The sequence below is a fragment of the Dendrobates tinctorius genome, unplaced genomic scaffold (assembly GCF_039654945.1).
Source record: "Dendrobates tinctorius isolate UK_male_01 unplaced genomic scaffold, ASM3965494v1 ptg000087l, whole genome shotgun sequence".
Classification (NCBI taxonomy): Eukaryota; Metazoa; Chordata; class Amphibia; order Anura; family Dendrobatidae; genus Dendrobates; species Dendrobates tinctorius.
The window spans coordinates 8,267,540-8,286,288 of record NW_027361755.1 but is presented as its reverse complement, the minus strand read 5'-3'; the positions used below and the strand labels follow the sequence as shown (position 1 = coordinate 8,286,288).

General features: G+C 44.2%; 1 protein-coding gene across 5 annotated transcripts in view; it reads left to right on the top strand.

Moving 5' to 3' along the window:
- TIAM2 (TIAM Rac1 associated GEF 2) overlaps nt 1-18,749 on the top strand; it is a 769,295-nt gene that overhangs the window by 37,408 nt on the left and 713,138 nt on the right. For 2 of the 5 annotated variants that reach the window (XM_073585716.1, XM_073585715.1), the window contains exon 2: nt 16,248-16,278. The exons of 2 other annotated variants lie outside the window; for them this stretch is intronic. The gene's annotated coding sequence lies outside the window, so the exon portion shown is untranslated. Of the gene's footprint in view, nt 1-16,247; nt 16,279-18,749 lie in introns of those variants that run through there. One more of the 5 variants, XM_073585718.1, reaches the window with a different exon arrangement.

Below are 18,749 nucleotides of genomic sequence, written 5' to 3'. Positions count from 1 at the left end.
GGTGATTGTCATGGAAGTCACCCAGGCTCTCAGGTACCCTTTTCTGCCTTCTCTAAAATGTTGTTACAAGTGGAACTTTGTTGTGGGAGTGTCTCTACAACCACTTCTGCCTTCGTGGATTGCGGTTCATCAGTGAACTTTATTGACTCGGACTTGGTGGCCAGGTGTAAGTTAGGGACAGTTAGGTTGGAGACTCCTATTCACATTGTTGCCATTGACAAAACACCACTGGTTAAGAATAACGTTATGTTTCGCACTGAAGAGTTTCTCCTTAAAGTGAATTCCTTACACAAGGAACATATTTCATGTTTTGTTATGGACAACCTGCCTGCGGGACTGGTGTTAGGGTTCCCCTGGTTACAATTGCATAATCCTGTAATTAATTGGGAATATCGGGACATTGTTAAATGGGGTCCCTATTGTTCTGAAAAATGTCTTGTTATGGTGTCTGTGTCGTCCGTGGGTCTGGAAGGTATTCCGGAGTGCCTGAAAGACTATACGGACGTTTTCTCCGAAAAAGAAGCTGAGGTTTTACCACCACACCGCCCATTTGATTTTGCCGTTGACCTGGTTCCAGGTGCTAAATTGCCCAAAGCCCGCTTGTATAACCTTTCGGGTCCAGAACGGGCCGCGATGAAAGAATATATTTCCGAGAGTCTCCGTAAGGGACACATTCATCCTTCTGTTTCTCCCGTAGTGGTGGGGTTCTTTTTTGTAAAGAAAAAAGACGGTGGTTTACGCCCATGCCTCGATTTTCGTGAGTTAAGATAACTGTGAGGAATACGTATCCCCTTCCACTTATTCCTGATTTATATAATCAGTTGTCTGGAGCTAAGTGGTTTTCAAAGTTAGATCTACGGGGAGCGTATAACCTTATCCGAGTCCGGGATGGAGATGAGTGGAAAACTGCTTTTCTCACTACTAAAGGGTTGTTTGAAAACTTGGTCATGCCTTTCGGTCTGACCAATGCTCCAGCGGTTTTCCAAAATTTCATTAATCATGTGTTCTCTGATTTCATTGGACGTTTTATGGTGTTATATTTGGATGACATATTGATCTACTCTCCTGATAAACAGGCTCACAATGGTCATGTTCGGGCAGTTCTCCAAAGGCTCCAGGAGAACTGTCTCTTTGCTAAATTAGAAAAATGCTTATTTTTTGTCCAGGAACTGTCTTTGCTGGGGTTCATTGTGTCTGCTGAGGGGTATCGCATGGATCCTAATAAGGTGCAGGCCATTGTCGAGTGGGTTCAGCCTTGTGATTTGAAGGCTCTGCAGCGTTTCCTAGGATTCGCCAATTACTACCGTAAATTTATGAGGGGGTTCTCACTGGTGGTTAAACCCCTCACAGACATGACTCAAAAGGGGGCCGATATCAAGAATTGGTCAACCGCAGCGGTAGCGGCGTTTCAGTTTTTAAAAAAATGTTTCATGTCTGCCCCGGTTCTTATTCAACCGGACCCGTCGGAACCATTTATTGTTGAGGTAGACGCCTCAGAGGTGGGGGTGGGGGCAGTATTGTCCCAGGGACCCGTCACTTTGACCAATTTGAGACCTTGTGCCTTTTTCCTCAAAGAAGTTCTCCCCTGCGGAGAGAAACTATGATGTGGGGAATCGAGAGCTTCTGGCCGTTAGGTTGGCCTTAGAAGAATGGAGGCATTTTTTGGAGGGGGCTGTCCATCTGATAACAGTAATTACGGACCACAAAAACCTAGCTTACATTGAGTCAGCTAAAAGGTTGACTCCCAGACAGGCAAGATGGTCACTTTTTTTTCCCGGTTCAATTTCTCGATCACTTTTCGTCCAGGATCTAAAAATGTCAGAGCGGATGCCTTGTCACGCAGTCTAGATCCGGTGTCCCCCCCGGGATCTCCGTCCTCCATTCTTCAGCCTGGAGTGGTGATGGCAGATATTTCTAATATGTTGGAACCGGAGATTCGGGAGGCTCAGTCTCTGGCACCTCCGACTAAGCCGGTGGATAAGCTTTTCGTGCCAGCTCAGTTTCACCTCAAGGTCCTCCGGGAGTTCCATGACTCAGTTCTGGAGCGACATCCAGGGATCTCAGCTACCCGGAAGGCCATTGCTAGAGTATTCTGGTGGTCTGCTTTAGCCTCTGATGTTGGGGAATATGTGTCTGCTTGTGATGTTTGTGCCCGTGCAAAAACCCCCCATGGCCGGCCGGGGAATTGGTACCACTGCCAATTCCTGAGAGACCATGGACTCATTTGTCCATGGATGTCATCACCAACCTTCCCCCCTCCAAGGGTAATACCGTCGTTTGGGTTGTGGTGGACAGGTTTAGTAAGCAGGCACATTTTGTACCTTTGGCAGCTCTACCTAATGCGGAAATGTTGTCCAGATTGTTCATTGAGCATGTGGTGCGGTTGCATGGGGTACCCTTGAATGTGGTGTCTGATAGAGGAGTGCAATTTGTTTCCAGATTTTGGAGGGCTTTTTGCAAGAGGTTGGGTATTGGTCTGTCCTTTTCATCCGCTTATCATCCTGAGACTAATGGGCAGACCGAGCGGACCACTCAATCTCTGGAGCAAATTTTGCGTTGCTTGACCTCAGCCAGACAGGATGATTGGTGTTCTGTGTTACCGTTGGCCGAGTTTGCATTTAACAACCGCATTAACCAGTCTACGGGTACATCTCCCTTTTTCTGTAATTATGGGTTTCATCCTCATTTTGGAGAATTTTCCCGTTTGAATTCTGGGTGTCCTGGGGCGGATGAGACGATCCAGCGGTTGGGGGAGGTATGGCGGGAGGTCCAGAGTAACATTACGAAGGCCCAGGACAAATTTAAGTTTTTTGCTTACAAAAAACGATCCGCGGGACCGGTGTTTCAGATTGGGGATAAGTAAAATAAGTATGTAGAAGACATAATAATGTGGAGGCCGGATAATCAATGATTAAATGGCCATGAAAAAATGATCAATAATATATATTGTATATCATGATCCACATATTAAGACTGATCAATATAGGGAAAACTGCACATTTAGTAGAAACTACCCAAAGAAGAAGCAGTCAAAATTCCATAAAATCCAAATTTTATTAGATGATATTAAAAAATTAATATAAGGACATACAGTGCATGGTTGGGGAAAGACAGAGAATATAACAGCATCATGGTCAAAAGGACCAGCCAAACTGCAAGCATCGCACCAGGAAATAAAATTGTATTAAATGTGAACAGATTACCAATAATCGGTCAGGGGAAGAATGGCAACCATTGTTATGGCAAGGAGTGTACAAAGACATCACCATATAGCCAAAGGCTAATGCCCTTTCAAATAAAAAACTTCCCTGCCCGTAAAGAGCACATAACATACATGACTGATGCTATGTAAAGGACTCCTTCCTCCTCCAGGAAGGAGTCCTTTGGCTCCGAAACGCGCGTCGGGGACTGGATCGACCTCACTGCCACCACTGCTTCCAGGTATAGGAATATAGCTATTTGCCTCCATCTTTGATGCTTTACATAGCATCAGTCATGTATGTTATGTGCTCTTTACGGGCAGGGAAGTTTTTTATTTGAAAGGGCATTAGCCTTTGGCTATATGGTGATGTCTTTGTACACTCCTTGCCATAACAATGGTTGCCATTCTTCCCCTGACCGAATATTGGTAATCTGTTCGCATTTAATACAATTTTATTTCCTGGTGCGATGCTTGCAGTTTGGCTGGTCCTTTTGACCATGATGCTGTTATATTCTCTGTCTTTCCCCAACCATGCACTGTATGTCCTTATATTAATTTTTTAATATCATCTAATAAAATTTGGATTTTATGGAATTTTGACTGCTTCTTCTTTGGGTAGATTGGGGATAAGGTATGGTTATCCACCAAGAATATAAGGCTCAAGGTCCCCTCTGCGAAGCTTGGACCCAAGTTTATAGGTCCCTATGTAATTACCGAAGCAGTTAACCCGGTGGCTTTCCGGTTGCGGCTCCCGCCATCTCTGCGGATCCCAAATGTTTTCCATAAGGCCCTTTTGAAACCTGTGAGGTCCGGTGGGGAGGGATCATCAGCTTCCCCACCACCGGTTTTGGTAGACGGGCAGTCGGAGTGCGAGGTGGAACGAATCGTCGACTCTAGGTTGGTCCGTTGTGCCCTTCAATATCTGATACATTGGAAAGGCTATGGTCCTGAAGAACGGTCGTGGGTTCCTGCTCGATCGGTCCATGCGGATCGGTTGGTCCGGGCCTTTCACACCAAGTACCCTGAGAGACCTGGGGGTCCGGTGGCCCTCCATTGAGAGGGTACTGTCATGATCCAGGACGGGGTTTCGCTTTGGCCCGTCCTGATCAGATTGGAGGTTAATTGTTCCGCCTCTCTCTGGCAGAGGGCGGCTATTTAATGCTCACTGGACCTAGGTCCGGTGTCAGTTATACTCCTGCCCTCGGCTGAGTTAGTTGACCTTGTGCGTACGTGTGCCTTGTGCCTGATATCTTGCTTGCTTGGTTTTGATCCGGTTCTGTCCCTGTTATGAGTTATGCCTGCCCCTCTTGTACTGCGCTACCTCTCGTGTATGACTCTCTGCTTGTGACCCGACTTCTCTCTGCTCGTCCCCTTGGTACCACGTCGACCTCTTGTGTATGACCTTTGGCTTTGTCTGACTACCCGTCTGTTTGTACCTCCTGTGCCTCGTTTGCCTGTACTGCTGTGACCTCCGTTTTGCCTGACTCTGAGTTGTATGGTGTCCTGTCATATCTGTAAGCAGGACGCTAAGCCCCACCCCCTTCCAGTCACCTGACCATAGGTCCTGTGCCAGCTTGCTAACTTCAGTGTCTGCAGGTCCTGTGCCTCTTTACTTTCCGGCGCTGACTGGACCCTGACACTAATAGTTTGAAGCACGCATTGTCACCTCTGCTGCCCTGCTCCACAGGTATCTTTTAGCACTGTTTCTGTACTCAGGACACGCGCACTGGCTCTGTGAGCAAGTGTAGTGCGGTGTCTCTGACACCTGGACCTGCTCATTCTGAAGAACGCATGCGTATTGAACGCATACGTACACCTATCCTTGCATATACATACAAACGCAGGTCCCTGCGTACACCATGTTAAATATATGTATGCATGACGCATGCAGCTCTATGCGGATAAAACGCTGCGCACACAGACGCAAATGTGAAACCAGCCTAACTCAGACACGGGTCAAGTCAGGAATCACAGCAGGACAAATCAGGATGAAACAGAGTCAGCTACTCACGCCATAGGCAGAACTATAACTGACATCGCCTGCAGTTAGCAGCAGCGATAAATAGCAAACCTGAACCCAGACTGAGACTGAGAAAGGTTAACCCCTGACATGACCAGACTGGGAACATGGAAAAACAGGACTCAAAACCTGATCTTGATCATGACAGTATCCCTCCACTCAAGGGGGGGCACCAGACCCCCAGGTTTCCCAGAATAACGCGTATGAAATGCCCAAACCAATCGATCAACCTGAACAGATCGCACCGGGACCCAAGATCGATCCTCAGGACTGTAACCCCTCCAATCGACCAAATACTGAAATGATCTGCAGACCATTTGCGAATTTACATTCTGTTCCACTTCATACTCCATCTGACCATCCACAGAGACAGGAGGCGGAGGGGATAGAGATCCAGCAGAGGAAGGTACAAATTACTTCAGGAGGGACTTATGGAACACATTGGGGATCTGAAGCGATGGAGGAAGGCGTAAATGAAAGGCAACTGGATGGACAACCACAATTACCTTATAAGAACCAATAAACCTGGGACCTAGCTTAGCAGAAGGAACTTTCAGACATATGTTTCTGGTAGACAACCACACTTTATCTCCTACCAGGAATATAGGTCTAGCAGACCATCGCTTATCAGCAAAATATTTATGTTTGCGCTGAGCCTCCCCAATGTTCCTCTGTACCTCCCTCCATACCTCCCCCAACTGCTGAATGGCTGAATCAGCCCTTGGACACCATGAATCCATCCTGGAAAATTCACCAAAATGAGGGTGAAAGCTGTAATTACAAAAGAACGGAGAGGTACCAGTGGACTGATTAATCTGACTATTAAAAGCAAATTCAGCCACTGGCAAAAAAGAGCACCAATCATCCTACTGGGACGTGGCAAGACACCACAAAATTTGTTCAATAGACTAATTGGTCCTCTCCGTCTGACCGTTGGTTTTGGGATGGCAGGCCGAGGAGAAGGCCAAACAATACCTAGTCTATTACAAAAGGCCCTCCAGAATTTGGACACAAATTGTACCCCTCTATCAGAAACCACACTCAAAGGCACACCATGCAATCGCACCACAAGTTCATTCTTCAGGAGGGATTTTATTTGTATATCCTACTTCCCAATTACGGTTTGGAACTTGCAGCTCTCTGGCGCCCCCTTACCCTCAGGTCAGTCATGGAGCTGCACCTAGGATAAGTAGTCACCAGAAAGGCTGCCTTGCTGTGGACTGGCTATTGGACACTCTGCAGTGAGGGCAAGAAGACTATTCCTGGTCCCAGGCGGGATATACAGTTAGGTCCATATATATTTGGACAGAGACAACATTTTTCTAATTTTGGTTCTAGACATTACCACAATGAATTTTAAACAAAACAATTCAGATGCAGTTGAAGTTCAGACTTTCAGCTTTCATTTGAGGATATCCACATTAAAATTGGATGAAGGGTTTAGGAGTTTCAGCTCCTTAACATCTGCCAACCTGTTTTTAAAGGGACCAAAAGTAATTGGACAATTGACTCCAAGGCTATTTCATGGACAGATGTGGGCAATCCCTTCGTTATGTCATTCTCAATTAAGCAGATAAAAGGCCTGGAGTTGATTTGAGGTGTGGTGCTTGCATTTGGAAGGTTTTGCTGTGAAGGAAACATGCGGTCAAAGGAGCTCTCCATGCAGGTGAAACAAGCCATCCTTAAGCTGCAAAAACAGAAAAAACCCATCCGAGAAATTGCTACAACATTAGGAGTGGCAAAATCTACAGTTTGGTACATACTGAGAAAGAAAGAAAGCACTGGTGAACTCATCAATGCAAAAAGACCTGGGCGCTCACGGAAAACAACAGTGGTGGATGATCGCAGAAAAATCTCCATGGTGAAGAGAAACCCCTTCACAACAGCCAACCAAGTGAACAACACTCTCCAGGAGGTAGGCGTATCAATATCCAAATCTACCATAAACAGAAGACTACATGAAAGTAAATACAGAGGGTTCACTGCACGGTGCAAGCCGCTCATAAGCATCAAGAAAAAGGCTAGACTGGACTTTGCTAAAAAACATCTAAAAAAGCCAGCACAGTTCTGGAAGAACATTCTTTGGACAGATGAAACCAAGATCAACCTCTACCAGAATGATGGAAAGAGAAAAGTATGGCGAAGGCGAGGTACAGCTCATGATCCAAAGCATACCACATCATCTGTAAAACACGGCGGATGCAGTGTGATGGCTTGGGCATGCATGGCTGCCAGTGGCACTGGGTCACTAGTGTTTATTGATGATGTGACACAGGACAGAAGCAGCCAAATGAATTCTGAGATATTCAGAGCCATACTGTGTGCTCAGATCCAGCCAAATGCAGCCAAACTGATTGGTCGTCGTTTCATACTACAGATGGACAATGACCCAAAACATAAAGCCAAAGCAACCCAGGAGTTTATTAAAGCAAAGAAGTGGAATATTCTTGAATCGCCAAGTCAGTCACCTGATCTCAACCCAATTGAGCATGCATTTCACTTGTTAAAGACTAAACTTCAGACAGAAAGGCCCACAAACAAACAGCAACTGAAAACCACCACAGTGAAGGCCTGGCAGAGCATCAAAAAGGAGGAAACACAGCATCTGGAGATGTCCATGAGTTCAAGACTTCAGGCAGTCATTGCCAACAAAGGGTTTTCAACCAAGTACTAGAAATGAACATTTTATTTACAATTATTTAACCTGTCCAATTACTTTTGGTCCCTTTAAAAACAGGGTGGAACATGTTAAGGAGCTGAAACTCCTAAACCCTTCATCCAATTTTAATGTGGATACCCTCAAATGAAAGCTGAAAGTCTGAACTTCAACTGCATCTGAATTGTTTTGTTTAAAATTCATTGTGGTAATGTCTAGAACCAAAATTAGAAAAATGTTGTCTCTGTCCAAATATATATGGACTTAACTGTACACGTATCAAACTCTGTCCGTCACTGCCAGGGTCTCCCCAATACCCCAGAACGCACTTTGCTGCCACCAGCCCCTAATTTGAATTAATATCGGATCAGGAGCCAACCCAATCAATAGCATTGACTCAGTCGGAGGACAAGGGTATACGATTAGAGCAAGGAGAATAAAGCTAGTAAAGTTTAATATTTTACTCCAAAAATAATTGGCTTAGCGAGAGAGGGAGGAGGGATTCCAACACATGCAGCTGTGAAGGGGGAAGAAGTTGCAAGGGGGGATCAGGAATCATAGTTCAGTGTGCGTCATTTTACAATAAGACTTACATCATAGTTTATGACACCTCCCCCTTTTGGACTTCGCTACGGAGGCAGGACCTCTTAGGACTCCTCCATGCGCACCACAGCAGGCTCGCCCTGGCGGGACAGCCTGTCTGCATTGCTATGCTCGCTGCCCTTTTTGTGTCTAATGGTAAAGTCATACTGTTGGAGAGCAAGGCTCCAACATAGCAACCTTCCGTTAGTACCAGACATGGTGTGCAGCCATCTCAGGGGGTTTTATTTTTACAAAAAAGAATCCAGCTGCCACTGGAGAGACAAAGGGATGGATGTGGCCTTTACGTAGGCCTTCAGAGATATACTCTGTCATAGCGGTTCGCTCTGGGCCGGAGATGTTGTACAGACGGTGTCACGAAGTGACTGGCCCTGTGTGACACGACCCAACAATCGGTCGGTCACTAAACGGTAAAACAAACAAGGGAACACTGGGGACACAATTACAATGGTGGGCCCTGCGATAGGGAACAGGGAAATGGATACTTCCTGCACTCTCCTGAGGATGTGCCCTGCTCTTATTAGCGTCCCTATACCGGTTCTTTCAACCTGTCGCCGAGCAGGATACCTAAGCCCTCACTTGCCCTGCACCTATCCCTAAGTAGGGAATTGGCAAGTGAAGACACTGGTCCCACCGCTGCACTACTACAACACAAGGTAAGGATAGACAGACAGCAAAAGGAACAGAGTAACAAAAACCACACTTAGCTTTCTCTGCTGTAATGCACTGCACATCAGAGTAAGGCACCAGATAACAGCATTCAACTGAAGCACCACAGCATCAGCAACCTCCTGTCTTCAACACGGTTGGTATCCAAAAGGACCTGTATAACCAGAAGTCAGCTGATGCATCAGGTGACCTTTTAATGGAAGGTGAGAGTGGTCACCTGCATCAGCAAACTCACCAGCTATGTAATTACACCAGCGGCCACTGGGGGAAAAACTGATATTAACCCATGATTGCCTGAAAGGAAAAAAGTTTTAATGTGAGAATCCAGATCTGCCACGGATCCATAAATGGATCGTGACAGACGGGCTTTGGGCAATTTAGCACCCGGAACCAGATCAATAGTACAGTCAAAAGGGCGGTGTGGTGGTAAGACCTCAGCCTCCTTTTCAGAAAAAACATCCTCAAAATCCTTCAGGTACTACGGAATACCTTCCAGATTAACGGATGACACAAGTACAGTAGCAAGACAACCTGTTAGGTGTCGGGTTCCTGCCACTGCACAGCAGGAATCCAGATCCTTGCACCCAGCGGTCTCCCATTCTTCTTCTCCGTGGGTTTGCTTGCTGCTGCCACCTCTGGCACAGCTATGACAGTGCATGCTGCTCAGCAACGAGATTCTCCAGGGACTAAGTCCTCATGTCGGGCCACTGAGCATGCCCGTGGAGTGATCTCCCATTGGAGATCGAGGGTCACGTGCTCAGGTCCTGCTTGTGTTCGGATTGGCCCATCCGAGAAGCCAGGAAGGTCCTGGACGCCCGTGGCTATAAAAGGTTCGCATGGCCGCTTGCCCATGTGCTAGGATAGACTGTATTTACAGACTATAAGGTGTGAGAGATGTATGCACGTATGAATGTATCTGGTGACTGACTCATTATGAAACCCCTACCCTTGGTACGCATGTGTTGTGCAGCCTAGCCTGCTAGCGCCCAGGCTTAGGTGTAGGTAGGTCAGGGTTTGAGTCAGACATTGGTCCTCACCAGTGATCCAGCACGCCTCAGTGTACGTGCTCCACACTCCACTGCCAGCGTCTTTAGTGGCGCTCGTGGCAGCGACGCCGTGCGCTCAGTGGGCCTAGAGGGACTCTAACCCCATGTCCTTGGGGTAGCGTTCTGTGGCCGTACACTGGGCGCTCTTTTATTCGAGCTCTGTGAGCACAAACGGGCTCCGGCGTTTATGTTCAGCGGTAGTGCGGCTCTGTGAAGTAACAGAGTCCGCCCCCATACACACCGGGTGACGATAACCCGCGTGTGTCTTTATAGTATACCGCCATATAGCATTCGCCATTACTGAGCAGCAGGTTACCACCCCTGCACGGTGGACCTCGGGCTGCGAACGCACCTTATTACCATCTTTATTATTTGGTGCTTTCTGCCAGCCTTAACACAACCTTTAACACAATTGGGACCCCATTTAACAATATCCTGAGATTCCCAGTTTATCACAGGATTGTGTAATTGTAACCAAGTAAATCACAACACCAGTCCCGCAGGAAGATTGTCCAGAACAAAACATGAAATATGTTCCTGATGCAAGGAACCCACCTGGAGGAGAAACTCCGACGAGACAAATTTAACGACATTCTTAGCCAGCGGTGTCTTGCCAATGGCAACAATATGAATTGGAGTCTCCAGCCTAACTGTCCCTAACTTACACTTGGTCACCAAGATAGTCAATAAAGTTCATGAAATCCACGAAAGCAGAAGTGGGCATGAAGCAACTCCCACAACAAAGTTCCACTTCTAACAATATTTTAGAAAATGAGGAAGAAAGTACCTGAGAGTCTAGGTGACCTCTTTGAGTATCACCCAGACTCAGCCGCTTGTTAGTTGGTGTTGTTAGTCGGTGTGCAGGAGGGGCAGTCGTTTTTCCAATGTCCAGGATTTCCACAGTAGAAACACAATTTTCACTCGTGTTGCCATCTCCTCTCATCCTTGAGGTTGGTGGCCCCCACCTCCATAGGTTCAGATGATGGCATAACAACAGGATTAGCAGGAAGCAAAGGAACCTCTCTCTGTGTAACACCTCTCTCCCACCGCCTCCTATCCATACAGATAGCCTGAGTCATAGCTTCCTCCAAGGAGCAGGGTAGAGGATGGAGAGCTAGACGTCCTTCAGGTGATCTGACAATCCTCTCCTGAGCTGACACCTAAATGCAGAGTCGTTCCAGGACACCTCAGTGGACCATCGTCGGAATTCGGAGCAATACCATTCGGCCGAGGGCATACCCTGAATGAGACCCATGATTGTGTCCTCTGCCACTCCGACCCGGTCAGGTTCATCAAAAATATGTCCTAAGGCCTCAAAGAACCTATCCACAGACACACATTCAGGGTGCAGTAGCAGGTAAAGAGAAAGCCCAAGATTGAGGTTCCTCCCAAAGTAAGGAAATGATTAACGCTGACTCTCATCTCCAGAAGATCTGGGTCTAAGAGAGAACATCAACTTGCAGCTCTCCCTGAACATACAGAACTTCTTCTTTTCTCCAGAGAAGGTATCTGGGACCCTGACCGCAGGTTCAGGAGAATGCAGTGAAACATCAACAGTGTCAGACTGTTTACAGACAGACTGGGAAATAGAACTCTAAAATGATTTTACCGTTTCAGAAAGCTTCCTTTGTAGTTGGTTATGAGACGTGGCCAGAATCCTATGTTCCACAGACAAATTCTGCATCATTTATGTCAGGCTAGACATCTGATCCACCAAGGTATGTAGCGGATCCATAGAAAGAGGAGCAGAGAAAAAATCCCTCTGTTTTGGTCAGTTATAATATTGCGCTGCTGCAATGCAGGTAGTAGCAAGCTACACTAGTTGGCAATAGAGTGGAAGGGGGCCTAAGCACAAACGGAGCAGACCTGCCGTGCAGCAGCGAGGCTACCTCCAGATGGCAGCAGAAATTTTTTTCTGGATTAGATTACTCATCCATAGATTATTATGTGCTCCCTGTCACATATTGGTGATAAATAATAGTACAAAAAACTTTCAAATGTTGGCTCAGTTATATTTCTTACACATACACAATTATGTGATACATTTTTTTTATATATATAACATGCAAAAAAAGCTTTAAGAAATTTGGCTGGGTTATATTCTGCAACCATAGAGTATAATGTGGTCTTGGGTACATTTCTATTATATATAACACTCATAAAAGTGTGAAAAAATTTAGCTGTTTTACATTTCTCACTAAAAAATATTCCTTGTTCTGGGGTATGTTTTTTATGATATCTAAGGCTAGGTTCACATTTGCTTTTGTGTGCGCAGCGTATCATCTGCATGCCCAAATGCATGCAAATGCATGTTAACGCAGCATTTTTTATCCACATCATCTTATGCATGACGGCCAAAAAACGATGCGTGTGCATGCGTTTATGCGTTTTTGCATGCGTTTGCTTTGTTTATGAGCATGCGTTCGATATGACACCAGACACCCAATGTGTGTGTCTCATGGGATTTCTATATATACACTGCACAGATGCAATTCTCATCATTTGCAGCTGTATCTAGCTTTAATATGGTTCTTAGTGTGGAGAGCTTTATGATTCTTCTTGATTTGTCATTCAAATTGACTGTTGCATTTGCTATTGCTTGTGAAGAAGAAAGAAGAGAAAGATGGAGAAGACATCGTCATCGCTATTGGCATCCCATCTTTAAATTCCGAGAGAGCCGTGGAGCCTACCACTCATTGTACACAGAGCTGCATGAAAACCCGGAGAAGTTTTTTGACTACATGAGAATGTCGCAACAGAGCTTCCATGACTTGCTGCAACGTGTTTGAGGATCCATCACCAGGCAGGACACTCAGCTACGTTGAGCAATTCCTGCTGAGGAATGTCTGTTGGTGACCCTGAGGTACGTAATTTTGAAAAATAAACACCTGTTATCAATATGATTGTTCTAAAAGCCTTGTACTGTTTTTTTTTCCATTTTTTTCTAAAAGTCATGTACTGATTTTTTGTCCATTTTCTGTTCGGCAGATTCCTGGCTACTGTAGAGATCTTAACATCTCTTCATTTCCAGTACGAGATTGGAGTGTCTACACGTTCTGGGATTGTTGGAGACACCTGCTGTGCTTTATGTGACATTCTTCAGAATTCCTCCCCCAACCCACAACTGAACTCTGGCTGGAAAATGCTGAAAAATTCCTGAACATTTGTAATTTTCCTAACTGTTTGGGGGCTGTGGATGGCAAACAAATTCATATTATTAAACCCGCTGGAAATGGGTCTGAGTATTTCAATTATAAAAAATACTTTTCCATAGTTGTCATGGTGATTGCAGATGCTGAGTGTCGATTTGTCGCTCATTTGGAGGAGGAAATGACTCACAGACTTTCAAAAACTCTGACATGGGCCAACGTTTGTATGGTAATAATTTTAATATTCTACAGCCACAACCTCTTCCCAACACTGAAGGACCGCCAATGCCGATTGTTGTGGTTGGGGATGAGGCATTCCAAATGTGTGCCAACCTCCTAAAACCATACTCAAGTAGGGACTTGAATCACACAAAAAGGGTTTACAACTACCGACTGACAAGGGCACAAAAGAGTGTGCCTTTGGATTGCTGGTATCTAAATTGCACATTTTGAGAACAAGAACAGCAATCTATCTAAAAATTGAAACAATTGATGAGGTTGTGAAAGCATGTGTTGTTCTGCACAACTACATCCTGGTGAAAGAGCGACAACAATTAGAACTTGAGAATCCTGTTACTACCACATTGCGTGATTACCAAGATCACCCTCTGGAGAGTACAGTGGAAGTTGCCCAAATGAGGGATACATTTGCTGCCTACTTTGTTTTGGATATTGGATGTGTGGCATGGCAAGACAAAATGATTTAAACCTCTTGTAAATGTACCTTTATTGTTTGCTAATTGTAACTGTATTGTTTGTTAACTGTAATAACAATAAAACCTCCACTGTAACACCCGTTATACAATACACATGTGTGTGTTTTCAAATAAAGAGATAAACACAGTGATTGTGAAAACAAAATTTTTTTCATTAACAAAAAAAATAAATAAAAAATGGGTTCGGCGGTGGGTGGAAGGTGTGACATTGTGCACCACTTATGTGTCAGGCTGGGATAATTCTCTAGGAGTGGCTGGGGAAGTTGTTACAGGTGAAGTGGCACTTAATTGGAGGATTGGGTCAGATATATTTGCAGGATATGTAGCATTGGGGAAAGACGACACAATAGGAGTGGAAAACAAATTGGAAAGGATTGATACTTTGGATGGGGTAGAACCAAGGGAAGGTGGGGAGATACTTGGAAACGGAGTCACATTCAGAGATGAGAGTGGAGGGGGTGTAAAATGTTTTTCCGCTACTTTTCTTTTCCTGGCCTTTGTTTTGCTGGTTCCTCAGTGTTTTTTCCCAGTTCCTGGGGTGCTGAACTTGGCTACGGGGTGGAAGTGGAAGACTGGGCTGCTGCACACGGCTGCGTGGTGGAAGTGGAAGGCTGGGCTGCTGCACTCGGCTGGGTAGTGTAGCTGGGTACTGTTGGAATAGTCCTAATGTCCAGTGGTGGTTGTTGTGCTGGATAGGTCACTTGGTGAGCAGACTGGTATCCAAGTCCTTGTGATGTTGGGAAAGGTGCTGGCGGATTCTGCCACTGATGCTGTGCTGGAGCTTATTGACCTGTATGGAAAGAACTTTGTGCCTGCTGCTGATATCGGGACTGTTGCAATGCCTGGCTGTAAGCAGGCTGGCAGGCCTGCTTCACGTTCAGCTGTGGTTCTGGAGGTAGGTTTTCCATCACGCACCGCTCTATTGAGGAAAAAAGAATGTTGCGCCGATCTATTAAGGTCGGCTTTCAGGCGGTCAAGGCGTCTGTGGAAATCCTGGAAGAGTGTGCTCACCTGAGTGAACCCACTGTCCATTCTTTCGAAATCCGCCTTCATCCCATCATGGATAGTCGAGCTTAAGTGAATAAACTCAGGCACCAGATTGGCAGCAACAGGAAGGCAGCTCAGGACTGGATCAGCAAACAGTCTACAAGGAACAGGAAGAAAAATTAATACAGAGTACAGAATGCAAAGACAGACAGACATTTTCAAAGCTTCTATACTTATATCCAGTGTATTGTGGTCGGATCCAGAGTCTGGAGAGTAATGGCCTTGCACTGTTCTCACTTCCTTTTATACAGCTGGCAATTAGCTGGTGGTGAATGACTTCCTGGAGCTGCTCATTCTGAAGTACGCATTGAAGTAGACAGTAATGCGTTGTTTTGACGCACTCGTCCGCATGCACATGCCTGCGCATATTTGTTGGATTTTTTACGCCTCAAAAAATACATGTTGCATTCACCGGAGACCACCGCACAACGACGCATGCATGCAAATGCATGTCCCTGCATACACCATGTTAAAGATACTGTATGTATGCATGACGCATGCGGATCTATGCAGAGCAAACGCTGCGCACACAAACGCTAATATGAAACCAGCCTAACACTCCTAAAAAATATAACATTTTTTGCTATTTTAATTTTCTCACCCATACTCTATCCCATCTTCTGGGATACATTTCGTTGTCATATAACCCTCAAAAAACTTGTTCACAAACTTATCGGTATTATACTGTTCATTCATACAGTATTATGTGTTGTTGGGTACATTTCATTGGAATATAACCCTAAAAAAACTTGTTCTAAATGGTATTATTATATTGATCACCCATAGACTATTCCGTGGTCTGGAGTACATTTAGTTGGTATATAACCCTCAAAATACTTTATTGGTATTATATTGTTCATCCAAAGGCTATTACATCTTTTTGGGTGCATTTGTTTGGTATCTAACCCTCTAAAAAATTGTTCAAACTTTTTTCAGTATTATAATAGTCTATGGATGAGTAATATATGCTCTTGGTTACATTTCGTTGGTCTAAAACCCTCCAAAACTGGGTTAAAAATGTATCTGTATTATATTGGTCACCTACACAGTATAACGTGTTCTCGTGTACTTTTCATTGCTATAAAAACCTCTGAAAACTTATTAAAATTTTATTTATATTACCATATATTTCTTATCCATAGGGTATTACATGGGTTGGAGTACATTTCGTTGGTATGTAAGTCTCAAAATACTTGTTCAAAATTTTATTGGTATTATACTGCTCACCCCTAGACTACTCTGTGGTCTGGAGAACAAAGTGGGCCATTTATATGGATACACCTAAATAAAATGGGAATGGTTGGTGATATCAACTTCCTGTTTGTGGCACATTAGTATATGGGAGGGGGGAAAACTTTTCAAGATTGGTGGTGACCATGGCAGCCATTTTGAAGTCAGTCATTTTGGATCCAACTTTATTTTTTTCAATAGGAAGAGGATCATGTGACACATCAAACGTATTGAGAATTTCACAAGGAAAACAATAGTGTGCTTGGTTTTAACATAACTTTATTCTTTCATGAGTTATTTACAAGTTTCTCTTTGTTTACAGCCATTGACATGTTGCAGAGGTTAACATGTGAGGAGTGGATAGAAATTGTGTTGATGTCTGGTGAACGCAGTACCTGGGTCATTGCAGCATATTTCAATGCAAGACACCCTACGCAAGAAAACTGTCACGATTCCCATTTTATTTAGGTGCATCCATATAAATGGCCACCCAAAAAAGTTTGCCTCATCACTGAACATAAAGTGTAAACTTAGGGTCCTGTTCCAATTTTTGCTTTGCTCACTCTGCTAATTCAGTGCGCCGATCTGGGTCACCAACCATTCCCATTTTATTTAGGTGTATCCATATAAATTGCCCACCCTGTACATTTAGTAGGTATATGACTCTCAAAAAACATGTTAGAAAATGTATCGATATTATTTTGCTCATCCATAGGGTATTAGATCTTCTTGGGTACAGTTCGCTGTTATATAAGCCTCCAAAATACTTGTTCAAAATTTTAGGCTGTGTAGACATGTTGCAGATTTGTTTCGTTTTTGGCATGTTTTTTCTGCTCGGATTTATGACAAAACCTGAAGCAAAATCTGATGCCAACAAACTGAATGAGAAACATAAAGTGTCATGCACACATTAAGATTTTTGAATTGCAGATTTGGTGCAGAAAATAATCTGCTGCATGTCATGTCTCTTTTTGCCCTGTGTTTTTCACTATTGACTTCACTCAAATCAATCAAAAACGCTGGCAAAAACACCCAAGAACGGAGCAAAAACAAATGCTTTTGTAGCTGCGTTCTTCTTGCCAAGAGATTCAGAAATGGAGTAGAAATTTTACTCAACGTGTGTACATCGGTATTATATTGCTCATCCATAGACTATGCCATGATCTGAAATACATTTTGTTGCTAAAAAACCTGTTAAAAATGTATCATATTGTTAATGCATAGACCTTTACATATTCATGGGTAGATTTCATTGCTATGTAAACCTGAAAAGTGTCTAGGAGTACCAACACATGACAGTGTGAACAGAATGTGTATGAGGCCCTCTTTTATGTCTAAGGCCGGGATCAGACATGCGAGAAACTCAGACAAGTCTTGCATCTTAATACCCGGCACAGCCGCCGGCACTCGGGACCGGAGTTTGTGGCTGCATAGAAATACAGCGTCAATACCCGGCAGTGTGAGACTCTTGTGAGTTTCTCACATGTCTGACCCTGGCCTAATACAGGGTGTATCTGAGTGCCGTCCCTTAGTTTTGGCATTTCTTGCTTCCTTCATAAATGACACTGGAATTTTATAATTTTTAATAAAAAAAAATCAATTTTTAGTTAAATTAGATTTTTTTTGTTTAAATCCTTTTTAAATTTTGACTTATGTACCAGTCATTATACTGGAACACTTTTTTACTGTAAAATGCAATTTCACATCGGTTTGAAATATTTTATTGTCACTCCTTAAAGTGGAGTAAAAGTGTGACACCATTGTTCTCAGCAGCGATCTGGGAGTCAGTGATGTTTCAGGGGTCTTCCCCATGCTGTTCTCCTACCATTCAGTACTTTTCCCATCCATTTGAACATTTTCATTGCCCCCCAGACCTCTTTGTAGGGTCTGCTGGAAAACTGCTCTGCTTTCCCATTGATTCCCATGTTCGAGCAATGAGCACCCGAGCATTTTAGTGCTCGCTCATCTCTAATAAATACTTGTTATTTATTTTTAATATTCCTTGCTTATTGCACTGATTGTTATAATACATACAAATTTGTCTTTTGACAAGAAACATTGATTAAATTGTTCCATGGAGCATGCAGCTGTCAACAGCACGGTAAAGAGTAGGAGAAACTGCTCAGAAGGTTGTGTCAATTTGGGATAGAGGATTCATCTAGGAATCTGTACTGGATGGCTGACAGATGACAATATGGAAGAAACACTTGATTGTACATACCCTTGACTGAACCCAAATTTGATGGAAGCTCGGGTAGGACAAGAGCTAACAGTCATATAAGGCCACAAACCACATGACAAGTAACTTCTGACGTTTAGTAATTGTCTAAAAAGCAATCCATAGAATTTGAAGAACAGCTGATTCTCCTGCAAAACTGCAGGACAGATTGTACTTGTAATGTGGCCTCCTCATG